Source organism: Furipterus horrens, unplaced genomic scaffold (assembly GCF_987537825.1).
Source record: "Furipterus horrens unplaced genomic scaffold, mFurHor1.1.pri manual_scaffold_2, whole genome shotgun sequence".
NCBI lineage: Eukaryota > Metazoa > Chordata > Mammalia > Chiroptera > Furipteridae > Furipterus > Furipterus horrens.
The window spans coordinates 139,882,234-139,898,876 of record NW_028327172.1 but is presented as its reverse complement, the minus strand read 5'-3'; the positions used below and the strand labels follow the sequence as shown (position 1 = coordinate 139,898,876).

At 43.1% G+C, this 16,643-nt stretch overlaps 1 protein-coding gene across 2 annotated transcripts in view; it reads left to right on the top strand.

The window, feature by feature from the left end:
* Positions 1–16,643, top strand: part of CAMK1D (calcium/calmodulin dependent protein kinase ID) — a 405,862-nt gene that overhangs the window by 1,350 nt on the left and 387,869 nt on the right. The gene's annotated exons all lie outside the window — the stretch shown is intronic.

The window sequence follows — 16,643 nt, the reverse complement described above, 5'->3', positions numbered from 1 at the left end:
ATCTGAAGTTCAAATTATTGTCTTCCCTCATGTGATCAATATCCGTTGCTGATCAGTATCTGTCAGTATATATTCACACACACATGCTACGTGAACTGGGCATTTTGCGGGTGTTTATGGAGGTGTTGATTAGGCTGGAAAGAGAAAAAAAGAGGTGTTTTGTAGGATAAATCAGTCTGCTCTTCCATCTTTCCTTCCTTCCTTACCCCCCCTTTACTTGTCTTTTTGTTTGCTTTTCCAGAACCATATTTTCAAATCCAGATTGTCTTTTGCCCCACACCCAGGGTCCATGGCAGTTGTCTGATCATTTTCCTTACCCCCCACCCCCACATCTGCAGTGGGTCCTTCAGAGCAAAGTTGTGAAGGTAGCCTTCTCAGCCATGTTTTCTGATTCCTGAGAAAGCACACTTGCTGGGGTGGAGAATAGGGCCTCCTAGCTTTTGTGTGTGTGTGTTTTTTTTTTTTTTTTTGGCTTCAGGGAGGGCACCTGTAGATCTACACAGTCTGCCTGTACAGTATTGCAGTGAAAAGAGAGAAGACAGCCTGTTTATGATGAGGGGTTTGAGGCTGCCTCTCAGCATGGCCAGGTAAGGAGTGAATTCTGGAGAAAACTTAAAAAAATTACCATTGAGGTTTACTTGGGGCTGTGATTCTGAGATGGCTCAGGTTTACTGAGAAACCGGAAGCATGCCCTTACTTGTGGTCCCTACGCCTGTTACGTGACTGGATCAGGGGACTGGAAAGAGTGGAGTCCCTTCATGTGAGAATGCATCCCTTTGCATGGTGTGCCCCCACCTGAGCCCCTCACACTGGTCCTTCTGCCTTAGCCTCCAAGCAGACTGATGCAGTGTCCCCTGGGTGACTCCTGCTCACCAGGAGAGCCCCGAAGCTGCTCCTCTGCAGTGGCGGGCTGCTGAGGCTCAGTGAACTGGGGCTTCATTGAGCGGTGTCTGCTATGGCAGGAGCTGCTTGGGGATGACTGCAGTGGTTTCCACCTCCGAGAAGGATGGGATTTGTCTTCTGGTGCCAGAGAGACTGTAGAGTTCTTGCAAAACAACCTCCTGGACTCTGGCCACGTTCCCTGTGAACTTGGGTTTGGGTCTCTGTTGGGGTCCCAAAGATTTGCCTTCTGCCTTAAAAAGAATTCTTTGAAAAGGAGATACCCACTGAGGTCCTATAGTGCTGGCAGAAGTTCTAGAAGAGAATGAAAAAAACACTAAAATGATAAAGATCTTTTTATTCAATGACATAATAATAATAGTAATTGTGGGTGACTTTATTAAATGAATACTAAGTAGCAGGCCTCATTCTAAGTGCTTGCATGTATTAACTCATTTTAATCTCCTAAGACCCATATGAGGTAGGTATTTACTATTATTCCCAATGGCAGATGGGAAAATTGAGGCAAGAGAAAGTGACCTGCCAAACATGAGCTAGTTATTAAGTGGTGGAGCTGATATTTAAATCTAGGCAGAACAACCCATGATTATCCATATGGGATAGAGCCACTTTGCAGATTATGTAATGGCAAATGTTTAATAACAAGGTGACTTAATTGTAGTATTTAGAAGGCTAATCTTAATATTAATGTAAAGAAAACATATAGTGGGGTAACTTGTTATGTAAATCTGCAACATTTCAAAGCTTTTGGGTTATGAACATTGTCTCCTTAGACTTTCTAGAAGTGGTTTGATGTTCAGGATGCCTGTTTCACCCTGGGCCACGTCCTGAGTCTAAATAGAGAGGTCATTTCCTGTACCATCAGTGTGGATGTGGAGTAATGAAACCTGGCACGAATCAAAGGCATCCACAATGATGAATGGGGTTTATTTCCAAGGCACTTTTCAGGCCCAGTCACTTTGTTTGTTACACCTTCACCATATGCCTTTAAGACCCTAAGGCAGGAAAGCTCTGCCAGGAGCCAGACCATCAGCTTGCAGTGTTGAAATACTTTTCAAATAAAGCATTGTAAAGTCCTGATGAGCACTCTGCCAAACTTTGTCATTTGATATGTGGCTGCCTGATTCAGGTACCTTTTACTGTTGAAGCTTAAGGGCCTAGCTATTTAGTCCAGATGGTCAGAGGGACCTTGCTGGAGGATGGGGCCAAATAGGAGTGAAGGCTGGCCCAAGAGGGTGGGAAAAGAGGATGAAGAAGCAAAGGACAGCAAAGGGGTAAAACCATCTTTGTGGTTTGGTCCTGGGTTAGCAGACACACCTCTGAGTCAGGCCTCAGGACAAACCTCCTACTTAACCTGTGGACCGCAGTGTGGCTTCCTTTGAGAAGGAATCCTGGAACCTAACCATATCTCTTAAGAAGGTGGGAAGACTTAATTACTATTTATTAATCAGTGACATGTTGTCAGATCCTTGGCACACTGTGAAAAGCAGATAAATACTGCTTAACAGCAAATTAGGAGTGGTCAACATTTCTATTGGCCTGTTTGCTGAGGCCCTGTAGGCCACCTTCACAGTATATCTTTTAACAACTTCCAAAACAAAAACAAAAACAAATCCATGCCTTTTGGGGAAGTATGCAGATGGGAAGGAAGCTTTGGCATGGTGTCCAGGAAGTACCCAAGACTCATGGAAGTCACTTCTGTAATTTCCATGCCATGAACAACATCTGAATAGGGAAGTCCTTAATACTTGGCTCGACACGGAAGGATTCTCCCAATAGACCTCGTTTCCCCTGAAGTATAGGAACTAGCATTAGCATGTTCTAGAAAACAGATCTTCATCTCTGTGGGGTCTGAATACATGGTCTTCTTATAGACTAAACATTTTACATGGAAGTGATTGCTGTCTGTGCGGGCTGGAGCAGGCATCATGGAGAATGTGAGCCTTGTTTCCTGGTCTGGCTCAGCCACTAATGGGCTGTGTGCCTGCAGGTTGATGGGCCATTTGCCCCACCTCCTCATCCCTAAAATTGCAGGGGCTGGGAAGATGAGATGGTTTTCAAATGCCCTGACAACCCTGAGATTTTAAGGCTCACCTGTACAAGGAAGGCACTTACTGTTGTTCTTCAGTAGCTGTCCATGTGCGGTCCGGCACAGCTGATTCCTGTTTAGAGGGATAGTTTTATGCTCATGCTAGTAGCAAAGTAAGGCAGCTCAGGACAGGAAGTCTTATCCCACTTAATGTCAGTTACATAGTATGTTCTCTCTTTTTCATTAAATGAGACCCTCCTGGGTGCTGCTTTAGGAAGGGTATAAATAGAAGTTTCTGTTGGGGAAACACTGTCTTTTTCCACTAGTATGATATCTTCAGTCCTTATTCTGAAATCACTCATTCAATACACCCGTTGAGGACATAGATGCTTGATTTATCTGAAGGCCCAGGTGGAAAATAGACTCAGCTATTCTTTCTTGGGGTATATGTAGGGGGAGAGGGAGAATACAAAGCTACTTGAGGTGGTTTGTGTATTTGACTGCCTGATTTTTAAAATAGTATTTATTTTGGGGTTACTCTGAATTTTAGAGTTTGGGAAAAGTATTTAAAAGTATATTACCAAGAGGAAAACAGGGGTGGGAAGTTCCTAGATTTCTACCCAAGGTTATCCTAGCTGCAGTATTTGTTAGAAGCTTGCATTTCTCAGTCTTTTCTTTCTTCCTTTCTCTTTTCTTTTCTTTTCTCCTTTTTCCCCTCCTCCCCCCCTTCCTCCTTCTTTGAACTGTGATATCGATTCAGCCTCTCACACATTTAGAACTATCTATTGAACACCTGCTATATTCTAGACAAGGTGTGGGGGTGTTTGTAATAGTAATCAAGCAGATGCCTGCTCTCCTGGAGCTTACATTATGGGAGGGAGTCAGAAAATAAAAAATGTGAATAGTTAATACGTGGAGTGTGTTATATAGTATACACATTAGGGAGGAATATCAGAGAGAAGGGGTTTTTTGGAGTGGGAGTGATTGCACCTTGAGGAAGGGTAGCCAGGGATGGCCTTGCTGAGAAGCTGATATTTGAATAAAGAGCTGAAGGAGCCACGGGGATAGCTGAAGATAGAATATTCCAGTTGGAGGGAACAGCAAGGGCTGAGGGCCTGAGGTGAGAGTGTCCCTGGTGTTTCTGAGGCCTGGTGTTCAGGGAGGCTGGTGTGGCTGGAACTGAGCAATCAGGGGAAGAGAGTGGGTGCAGAGGTGAGAGAGACCTGGCAGGGGTGATGGTGGGGGGATGCTCACTTAGGCCTTATAGACCGTAATAAAGATTGTGTTTGCTCTAAAGAATTGGGAACATTGGAGGGTTTTGAACAGAGGAGTAACGTGATGTGACTTAGGTGTGTCCCTCATGGCTGTGGTTGCTGTGTTGAGGGGCTGGTGGTCTCAAGGGGAAACTAGCTGGTAGGCCATTGTAATGATGTGGGGGATAGAAGTGGGGAGTAGCAATGGAAGTGATGAGAAGCTGTTGGATTCTGGATCCATTTGGAAGGGAGAGCCGAAGAGAATTGCTGGTGGGTTGGATGTGGAGTGTGGGATTCCCCAAGGACTATGGGTTGAAAGAATGGTGCCGTTGGTGGTTTGGATCAGTTTATCCCAGGATTTCTGAGTACCTGTTTGTGCTCTGGGAAGCTCTTGGGGACAGTGTAGAGGGTAAGCTCATGCCCTTTGGACTTCTGGGCTCTCTTTGTGAGGGACTGCTGCATTTTAGGGTGAATTTCCTTCCTTCTAAGAACTTGTGTCCAGAAAGGGCTTTAGAAATTATCTTCTCTGCTCACAGAGGGAAGTCAGGATAGGCTGGACATTTTAGCAGCTGGAAGAACTGCTTCACTTTCCATGAAAATGCTGGTTTTTACTTTTGGGATTATCAATCTAGATCACTTTGACAGTGGGCCTAGAACCTGTAATTTCTCAGTTGATTGTGGAATTTACAGCCCAAAAATTCTGTGAAAAATAATAGACACAAGAACTCTAGCTACTCTTTTCTTTGAAAGGATATCTTATACTGTATTTGGAGAAGATAAGTCAAATTTTTTCTTGATTGAAAGGAGATAGCAAACTCTAGTTTCCTTATTGACTAGTAGGGTAGGACTTGGGAAATTGCATTTTTGGATAGAGCTTGTCCCCAGAGGGGTTGGTGAGGACTGTGTCTCAAGTAGGAATTTCTGTTTCAAACTTGGCAGCTGAGTGGACAATGAGACTGGGCAGGTGGACATTAGTGTCCTCTCAGGGGAGGACTTTAGGGGTTAATTTGTTGAGTTTTTCTTTGGCTGGGTCTCCATAAATCCCTTTAATCTTTCTTTTCTCTCAGATAAATCTCCTTAAATGCCCTCCTGTGTCTCTCCTTCTCTCTCCTCTGGGAGGGCTTAGGCATTGGTCCAGCAGGGGATTGTCACATCACTGGTCAACTTGAACCCAGAGTGGCAGCCTCCATCCTTACCAGATTTCACAGGGATCATCAGGGATCCCACAGGCTCCCTGCTGATGGGTGGCCAGTGTGAAGCCTGGTGCCACAGTCAACTGGCCCAAGGTTCTTTTCTGACTCAGGATGGCCAATCTGGTGCATATGTGACTAAAACAGGAGGACATGTGAACTCTGGGAAAGGTGCTATCATGATTTTCTTTGTCAGTTCATGTTGGTTATGCCCCTTTGAGTTTCTTTTTTTAAAATTGAGATTAATTGGGTTGCATCAGTTAATAAAATTATATAGGTTTAAGGGGTACCATTCTATAGTACATCATCTATATATTGTCTTGTATATTCACCACCCTAAGTCATGTCTCTTTTCATCACCATTTACCACTGCCCCCCGCCCCCCAGCCTCCTACTTCTTCCCCAACCCCATTTCTCTCTGGTAATGACCATATTGTTGTCTGTCTATGAGGTGTATTTTTTTTTCTTAATCTCTTCACTTTTTCACCCAACCCCACTACCCCTCCCCTCTGACAGCTGTCAGTTTGTTCTCTGTATCTATGAGCCTGTTTCTATTTTATTAGTTTATTTTGTTCATTAGATTCCACATACATATAAAATCATATTTATTTGTCTTTCTCTGGCTGACTTATTTCATTTAGCATAATATGCTCCAGGTCTGTCCATGCTGACCCAAAAGGTAAGATTTCCTTTTTTTTTTTATGGCTGAGTGCTATTCCATTATGTAAATGTACCACAGTTTTTTATCCATTTATCTACTGATGGGCACTTGTGCTGCTTCCAAATCTTGGCTATTGTATAATAATTAACACTGCAATGAGCATAAGGGTGCATATATTCTTTATAACTAGTGTTTCAGATTTCTTTGGATAAATTCCCAAAAGTGGAATTGCTGAGTTATAAGGAAGCTCCATTTTTAATTTTTCATGGTAACTCCATTACTGCTTTCCATAGTGGCTGCACCAGTCTGCATTCCCACCAACAGTACAGTAGGCTTCCCTTTTCTCCACACCCTTGCCAGCACTTGTTGTTTGTTGATTTATTGATGATGGCCATTCTGACAGGTATGAGATGATATCTCATTGTGGTTTTTTCCTTTCCTTTTTTTTCTCATTGTGGTTATTTTCTTTCTTTTCATTCCTCACCTGGGGATATATTTATAGATTTTACAGAGAGAGGAAGGGAGATGGGGAGAGAGAGAGAGAAAGAGACAGACAGACAGACAGACATTGATGTGAGAGAAACATCGATCCGTTGCCTCCCATATGTGCCCGAATAGGCCATCCAACTGGCAAGACTGGAGGTTGAATCTGCAACCTTTTTGATGTATGGGACGATACTCCAACCAAGCCACCCCTGCCAGGGCTCTCATTGCATTTCTTTAATTTGCATCTCTGATGATCAGTGATGTTGAGCATCCTTTCATATGTCTATTGGCCCTCTGTATGTCCTCTTTGGAGAAGTGTCTAGTCAGGTCCTCTGCCCATTTTTAACTGGATTATTGTTGTTATTTTCTTTCTTTTTTTGGTGTTCAGTTTTATAAGTTCTTGGATATTAACCCATTATCAGAGGTATCATTAGTGAATATGTTCTCTCATTCAGTGGTTTGTCTTTTCATTTTGTTGATACTTTTTTTTTCTGTGTAAAACCTTTTCAGTTTGATGTAGTCCTATTTGTTCATTTTCTCTTTTGTTTCCCTGGCCTGAAGAGATATATCAGAAAACACATTGCTATGAGAAGTGTCCAAGATTTTACTGCCTATGGTTTTTTCTAGAATTTGTATGGTTTCTAGTTTAACATTTAAGTCTTTAATCCATTTTGCATTTATTCTTGTGTATGGTGTAAGAAGGTGGTCTAGTTTCATTTTTTTTTTTTTGCATGTATCTGTCTATTTTGTATTCAACACTGTTTATTGAATAGACTATCTTTACCTCATTGTATGTTTATTTTATTTTATTATAAAGTATATTTTATTAATTATGTTGTTACAGTGTCACAGTTTTTCCCCCTTTGCTCCCCTCTGCCCAGTATCCCCCTTCCCTCCAGCAATCCCACCTTACTTAGTTCATGTCCATGGGTCGTGCATATAAGTTCTTTGGCTTCACCCTTTCCTATATTATTCATAACTTCCCTATATCTATTTTGTAACAACCAATTATGCTTCTTAATCCCTGCACCATTTCCCCATTTCTCCCCCTTCCCCCTTCCAGCTGATAACCCTCCAAATGATCCCCATACCTGTGATTCTATTCCTATTCTGGTTTGCTTAGTTGGATTTTGTTTTTATTTTTTAGATTCAGTTGTTGATAGTTGTGAGTTTGTTGTCATTTTAATGTTCATAATTTTGATCTTTTTCTTAAGTCCCTTTGACATTTCATATAATGTAGTTTGGTGATGATGAGTTCCTTAAGCTTTACCTTGTCTGGGAAGCGCTTTATCTGCCCTTCCATTCTAAATGATAGCTTTGCTGGATAGAGTAATCTTGGTTATAAGTCCTTGCTTTTCATCATCTTGAATATTTCTCGTCAGTCCCTTCTTGCCTGCAAAGCTTCTATTGAGAAATCTGCTGATAGTCTTATAGGCACCCCTTTGTAGGTAACTCTCTGCTTTTCTCTTGCTGTTTTTAAGATTCTTTCTTTATCTTTAACCTTTGGCATTTTAATTATGATGTGTCTTGGTGTGGTCCTTTTTGGGTCTAGCTTGTTTGGGACTCTCTGTGCTTCCTGGACTTCTGTGTCTATTTCCTTTGCCAAATTTGGGGAGTTTTCCTTCATTATTTTTTCATATAAGCTTTCAACTTCGCTCTTCCTCTTCTCCTTCTGGCACCCCTGTGGTTTGGATGTTTGCATCTTTAAAGTTGTCCCAGAAGTTCCTAAGCCTCTGCTCATTTTTTTGAATTCTTGTTTCCTCATTCTGTACTGGTTGGATGTTTATTTCTTCCTTATGTTCCAAATCATTGATTTGAACCCCAGTTTCCTTCCCTTCACCACTGGTTTTGTGTGGATTTTTCTTCGTTTCATTTAGCATAGCTTTCACTTCTTCCCTTATGCGTTTGCCATACTTAAGGATATCTGTCAAGTCTGTCAGCATCTTTATCACCAGTGTTTTAAACTCTGCATCTGATAGGTTGGCTGTCTCCTCATTTGTTAGGTTGGCTATGTCCTCGTCGCTTAGTCCTCTCACTGGAACCTTGATCTGTTCCCCCTTTTTGGGCATACTTTTCTGTCTCCTCAACTTGACAGGCTCCTGTGTTTGTTTGCCTCTGTGTCTTAGGTAGAGCTGTCTCACCTGTTATGTTGTAAGGGGCGGAGCCTTAGGTATTTGTTAGTACAGGGCCACCTGTTTCACCACATTGTGGCGCTGTATATGGGGGAGGGGTCTGAGAGGGAACAATGCCACCTGCTTAGCACTTGCCCTTTTTCCAGGCACTTTTCCTAGTTCTGTATGGAACTAGTCCTCTCTAGCTGTTGTCTGGTTATTGTTCATGGAGTGTGTGGGTTTGCGGACATTCTAGGACCGTGGGGGCCCTTTAAACAAGAGGACTCTGCTGAGAGACCAGCTGTTTCTTCCTCCGCCCAAACCCCCATTGGTCTGCACAGTCAGAAGCAATGAGGCTTGATTTTCCCTGGTGCTGGGAAGGTGAGCTGTGCAGTCTGGTCAGGAGCTGGGAACACTCCCCAGGTGTCCCTGCCTACTTTTTAAAACATGTGGCTGCTTTTTCCACTGGCTTGCCGCTGCCACCGCTGCTGCCATTGTCACACCGCGTCCTGTCCACCCTGGCTCCGCCCCTCCTACCTTTCTGGATGATTATTTCTTCTTTATATCTTTGTTTGTTGGACTTCCATGCAGCTCGATTTTCTGGAACTTCTGGTTGTCTGTAGCGTTGAGGTAGTTATATTCCTTCTTAGTTGTGGAGGGAGGTGCAGCATGTCTGTCTAGGCCTCCATCTTGGCCAAAAGTCTCATTGTATGTTCTTGACCATAAAGGTGTGGGTTTATTTCTGGGCTCTCTATTCTCTTCCATTGATATATATATCTGTTTTTATGCCAGTTCCATGCTGTTTTTTAAATCCTCACCTGAGGACCTGCGTATTGATTTTTGAGAGAGGGGAACAGAGGGATAGGGAGAGGGAGAGAAACATTGATACGAGAGAGGAACATCGGTTGGTTGCCTCTTTATATGCACCCCGACTGGGGACTGAACCTGCAGCCATGCATGTGCCCTGACTGGGAATCAAACCCATGACCTTTCTTTTTATAGGATGACACAGCAATCAACTGAGCCACACTGCTAGGGCTACCATTCTGTTTTGATTACTATGGCTTTGTGGTATAGTTTGATATAAGGTAGTGTGAGTCCTCCAACTTTGTTCTTCTTTCTCAAGATTGCTGTGGCTATTTGGCATTTTTTGTGGTTCCATATAAATTTTTGGAATATTTGTCCTAGTCTCATGAAATACACCATGAGTATCTTGATAGGACACCCCTTTGACTTTCTGTGGTATAGGATATCACTTTCTCCTTGGGCTCATTTTCTATTAGATCCCTCTTGATTTTTAAAAATGTTTATTATGCATTGTTTGAATTACTCATGCTCCAGTGAGACCAAGGGTAACCTTCAAATGGATGCCATAGGCCAAATTCATTCCATGGCAAACCAAATTTGTTCCATGTCTCTAGCAATCAACTGTGTGTCTTGTGTTGCTTTTCCTACTATTTCATCAAGACTCAGAAACAGAGGAATTCTGTGTCTTGGATAATTCAATCTTGAGGATAAGGCTTTAAGATAGCATATTGGCTGAGGCCAGGTAGGGGAAGCATGAGAAGGCAATGAATAAAAATAATAGAAAGGTAGTTCTAATGCAACCATTCATAGTTATATGTTTCTGGAGAGATTCCTTGATCTTTCCCAGTTAAGATGGAGATGGAAGTTGCTGCCTTGTGGGATTCTTGTAAGGATCCAGTGAAGTATAGAGTTGCCTGGGACCTAGCTGGGATTGAGTAAACGGAGACTTTAGCATCCTTCAGCAGCTGTGGTTGAAGTTGACTACCTACAGATATTCAGGGCCAGTACTATGGGAAGAACATGTCAGCATCTGTTGGAAATTGATTTTGGAAGCTCTTGTTGTAAGTATGTAGAATGGTGAATATTTAACCTCCCCCCAAACTGAGATGAGAAACTGTCACAAGTCATCAGTGAGCCAGGGAAGGACGATTGCTAGTTGTTCCCCACAGCACAGAACTAAGCAGCTGAGAATGTTGACTCTGAGCTTACCAGGACGTGGATACAAATCCTGGGTCCGCTTCCTCCTAGCCATAAGGTTTCAGGCAAATCATTTTGCCATTCTCTGCATTATGTCCTCATCTGTAAAACAGGGTTAGGCTAGTACTTAATATAAGGGTTGTAGTGAGGATTAAATGAAGGTACATGTGAACTATTTAGTATAGTACATGACCCATGACTTTGTCCTCACTAAATGCTAGTTCTCTCTCATTCATCCCTGAAGTGCTGGAACACTGCTCTGCAGAGACCATTTGCACAGATTTGCAACACTTGCTTCCCACAGGAGAGTGATTAGTTCATATAGTGCTAGCATTAACCAAGGGACTCAGTCTGAAACGTCCTTGGGGCCAGCTTGTGTGGTGGAGTGACCTAGTTTGCCATATATCACAGGCTCGCTCTTTCCTCCAGTTACCTCATCAGTTTTGTCTCTTTGCAGCTCTCCTGCACCCTGAGCCAGCTTGTGTGTGTGCGTGTCTTAATCTGTCTCTTATCTACACCAGCCTGGCTAAGTCTTTTCTAACTACTTTCTGTCTTCTTACATGGCCCAGAGGTCTTGGTGCAGCTCTGGTCCTTCTTCAACTTCACCGTGCTTTTTCCTTAAACAGACAGTTCACTGAGAAGTGCTTCAGTGTCTCTGCTTTGATTCTTATTGAAAATAATGTTTTTATTTATTAAAATGACTCAACTAACTTCTTTTTACAGTGTCTTTACATTGTAGAATTTTGTAGTTTAAAATCTAGATATGCTGAATTTGTTTTAATATTAGAGTATTTAAAAATGGCAACAAGTATTATATATGCATATACCACATGAACATATATAACAGTTTATTTAAAAATTCTTTTAGGGGACTGTTGGATGAGGTGTGGGAGAAGATCTCAAAAGATTAATTTCCCAGGCCCTCGGATGTGGACATGATGCTTGGGGAGCTGATATCTAAAATAAGAGATAGCCCTCATCTTGACCTGTCCTTTTTCTCCCTTTTGATGGCCAGACAAGGTCTTTGGGTCACAATTTATTAGGACCTCTATATGACGGGGTGAGCAGGGCAAGAAGAGGCTCCCAAACTGAAAGTAGTTGAATTTACTGCTTGTCGAGAGGACCTCTCTCTGTCTTTCGTGACCACAACACACACCACTGAAATTGTTTACACCAAACACAGCTGGTGCTGTAAATGGATACCTAAAGGTATCATAGTTGATCAAACCTCAGCAGCCCCCGGTCCTCTTGCCTACCTCCTACACAGTTCTGCCTCCTCCCACCATGGCCCACAGTGTTGAGGGAGGGGACCCAACAAACAAAACAAAACAAAACAAAACAAAATACAAAACTTTTATAGCTTTAGAAAACTTGTGGGTGGGGGAAGATAAGCTGTGCACAGTGGGAGGTGTGGTGGAGTGAGGCCTCAGACACCCAGGCAGGGCCAGTTTCCCCTGGCCCCAGGTACCTTCCCATATACAGGGAGGGGCAAAAAGTAGGTTTACAGTTGTATGTGAAACGCAGTTTATTCTTGTATTATTGCTTACTAATTATTGTGTTATTCTCCACATGAGCACCTTTAAACCTACTTTTGCCCCATCTAGTATGGGCTGACACTTCTTTAACCATGATAAAAATGACTGCTTGAAATTTGCCTTAAAATGTTGGAAGATACAGATATCTTCACATAGGTGGAGGGACCAGTCATTTATAAGGTAAGGGATTTTGAAGCAAGTATGGTGTCTTCCTCACTTAACCAGAGAGAGTTGAGAATTAGTGTTTGAATGATAGACAGGAGGGAACCAAGGAGGTTCAGATGGATTGCAGACTAGGAATTGAGGGCCGCGTAAGGCATCTTGGGGAGAGAACCCCAGGCCTACTGACCTTAGCCAGCACAAAACCCGGTCCTAGCTGGCCTGGGCCCTGGAAAGGCAGGATACCATGATGCCACCTCTGTGTTTTCTCCTGCCTCCCCCAGCACAGGCCTGGCTCCTGGGACCAGGCCAGGATTGTTAATGCTATAATTCAGCCATAGCAGGGACTCAAGGCTTCTCCTGGCCTACGTAGGGTGCTGACTACCATGAAAAATTACGCGTCTCTTAAATATGTGCCTCGAACAACAATAAGCCTGCAGTGAACTTTTGGAGCAGACCTTGTGTAACTGTTGGGGACTGCCTGTTTCTGGCAATAACGTACAAACATGATACTGCTTGGATTCTTCCTACCTGTGTTAGCTTGGCCAGTAAAAATGGAGTTTGTGGTCCTAGTAATGATTAAAAAACATTGTTGGCTTTTGGTGGTTCTTTTTCTGCTCCTTTGATGCTGGAATATAATATCAAGACCTCATACTAGTGTGTGTGTGTTTTAAGTTATGGTAAAAAATGTGTAAGATTTGTCATCGTGATCATTTTTAAGGGTATAGTCAGCAGCATTAAGCACACCCACATTGCTGTGCTACCACCACGACCATCCATCTCCAGAACCTTCTCATTTTCCCCAAGGGAGACCCTGATCCCCATTACATACTAACTCCTTATTTCCCCTCCCTTAGCCCCTGGCAACAACCATTCTGCTTTCTTTGTCTATCCATTGGACTACTCTATGTGTACCTCACATAAGCGGAATCAGGCAGTATTTGTCCTTTTGTGTCTGGCTTGTTTTACTCAGTATAATGTCCCCAAGGTTTATTCACATAATGCCACAGGTCAGCACCCTCTCCCTTTTTAAGGCAGAATAATATTCCATTCTATGGATAGACCACATTGTGTTTATCCATTCATCTGTCCATGGACACTGGGAGTTGCTTCTACCTTTTCGCTCTTATGAATAATGCTTCAGTGCATGTGGGTGTGCGTGTATCTCCTTGAGTCTCTATATCTTCAGTTCCTCGTGTATATACCTGGAAGTTGGATTTCTGGATCATATGGTAATTCTAGGCTTAATTTTTGAGGTACTGCCATACTGTTTTCCACAGTCTTGTGGTATTTTGCAGTTTGCAAATGTTTTCACGGTATGCACATGATTCCTTGTGAGTCTTGGAGCAGCCTTGTGAGTGGGCAGCAATCATTGCCCTCATTTTGGAGATAAGAAAGGGGAGGTTCAGGGAAGTTAGATGATTCAGGTGAGAAGGTTGCTAAGTGGCAGGTGGAGGCTAAAGAGTCTCTGACTCCTAATTCAGTGCTCTTTCTCCCATGTCATGCTGCTCCAGTCTAGTTTGTGGAGTCAATGGGAACAGAGAATACTGGCGGATTAAAAAAAAACAAACAAAAAACAAAAAACGCACCTTGCCCTTCTGTGGATGTGTCATGGTACAGTAAGGAGACCATTGGAAATCAGTTGTGAGCCAGTAAACCAGCTCTCATGTGTAATAATTGCTGATTTCCATGGTGTAAATGTCCAGAACAATTTCAGCTATCTATGGTTTAACAACCTATGCAAAATTCTTGAATTAGGTTCATGTGAGGGGGTATGAGGTGACACGGACATGCCTCTGAAGGAAGCAGAGTCAGGAGATCCGAGTCTAGTCCCTGCTCTGTCACTTAGGAACTGTGAAATCCTGGTCCTCTCTTCTCTATGTCTTGGTTACCTTGTTTGTTAAATGGGGATAATTACACCTGAATTATACCTGCTTACATTATGGACCTGTTTTAAGTCCCGAATGAGGTAAGTATGTGTAGAAAGGCTTTATATAAATAGAAGGTATCATTGTGTTATGAAGATTATGGCTTTAAAAATATTTCTCTCTCATAAATGTTAGTATCATACACCCTTTGAAACCTGGCTGTCATCTTTGGGGCAGGTTTTCCTGAGCAGTTGGGTCATAGTCAGCTTTGAAAGCATCAACAGAAAACCTAGTGTTTCATAGTATATTTTTGCTGGCTCTGTTCAGCTGTATGTTGTTTTCATTCTCGGTGTTTAAGTGATTGGTACCTTAAGAAAAACGTATAAAAGTAACATGTTATCCCAGTAGGGAAGTTGAAAAATATGGATGAGTATAAGGAAGAGAGTAAATATTGATTAATTGGCTGGAAGGGTGCTGGGTAACAGTTCCTCTAGGGGGTGCGGAGATCTTAGGACAGTCCCAGAGGCCAGCTGCAGGGGAGGACCTATGGGATTAGGATGGGGCTGTAGTTATTTACTCATCGGCATGAAGGTATTTCAATATTTTGCCAGTTGGTCTGATTGAATCAGTGTGCATGGGTTGAATGTCAGCTCTGGATGTAGGGCTGGTGGTCCTTGTTGAGTGCTGTGGGTGTCTCATTTTCTTCATGGTGTCAGTATTTTGCATTAGCTTGGTGGTGGTGATGGTGGTGTTGGGATTATTGTTATGATCACTGTTTATACCCTCATTTCTACCTCTAAACATGCACTGCTGGCAGTGGGACAGAATCTGGTGCCAGCAGGAGACCCTGCTCAGCTGATTTCCAGTGGGCTGACTATAAATGTGGGGGGAAAGGGGTAAAACATATTCATATCCACATGTGGCTGACTCTCCCAGACTGGGATGGGACAGAGGAACTTCTCAGTCACTTTGCTTTATATAGACTGAATGTCTCCCCAGAATTCATATGTTGAAACCTAATCCCGAAGGTGATGATATTAGGAGGTGGGGCCTTCAGGAGGTAACTAAGTTATGGGGTTGGAGCCTTCATGAAAGAGACCCCACAAAGCTCTCTTACCCTTTCCACTCTGTGAGGACGCAGTGAGCAGGTGGCTCTCTATGAAGCAGGAAAGGGGTCCTCACCAGACACCAAATCTGCCTGCACCTTGGTCTTGGACTTCCTAGCCTCCAGCAGTGTAAGAAATATCTATTTTTCACAAACCACTCAGTCTATGGTATTCTTTTATGGCAGCTTGAACAGACTACAAGACTTACAAGGCACAGTCCTGCCTTCGGCCACACTGCTCACACCCAAAACCTTTGAACTAACTTCTCTTTAGAACATTGTGTTTGCATTCAACTCATTCTTGGGGTTAGAAGGTGAAGTCGGCTAGACCAGCTCCTCATCTTGTGAGCCATGAGACTGAGGTGCTTTGAGGTTAGGTGGCCTGTCTGAGGTCCCACAGTTACTCTTGGCTACAACCTGAACTCTGGTGCTTTGTCTGGGCTGCTGCTTGTCGTGTTTTCCCTAGTGATGGTGGCAGTGAACATCTGAGGCATCGTTCCATCACCATCCATGTTAATGGTGATTACCAGGGGAGAAGCTGGGCCTGTCAGAGGTTTCCTGCTGGAGGCACTGTCTCTTCATTCCTATATGCTCTGTGGGTGCTGTAAAATGAGCTCCCAAGGGTGCATTTGGAGCTGTGCACACTAGGGAGCTTTGCTCCCTCTGTGTGCCATGGCTCCCAGGCCACGTGGCTCTAAGTTGGTGAGAGGGAACCACATTCAGAGACCCGAGGGCAGAGTGCAGGCTGCTATGATCCCTGCAGGGTCCCGGACCTGAGTTAGGAGGACCCGGGCTAAGGCCTGTGTCCAGGCTTCCCCACGCACCAGCAGAGCAGGCCTCACACATGGGTGGTGCCTAGCTCATGTGTAACACCTACCTGTTCCATTGTGTTTGTTGAGTAAATGAACGGGTAAGTGGAATGAAAGAGGGAGCACTGGCTTTGATTACAATAATCAAGTCTCAATCCTAACTGTAACACTTCTGAGCTGAGAGACCTTGAGCAAATTACATAACCTTTCTGAGTTTCTGTTTTCTTATATTGAAGTGGTAATGACAGTACCTACTTTTCCAGCTTGTTGTGAGGTTTTGTTGCAAAAACAATAAGAGATATAACACATGTGGCATATTATAGATGGTAAATAAAGGGGCATTGACCTGATGTTTTAAGCAAATAGGTATTAGAACTCATTATGTGATTTCAGCGTCATTGAAAATCTTTTTACCTGATGCCTTGAGGAATAACATTAGAAGAGTCATTCCTTTGGCTTACAACATTTCCTCAAGTATTAAGAAATTAAGCACTGATAGCCACTTACAGGTCAGTGTTAAAGAGTTTATATTT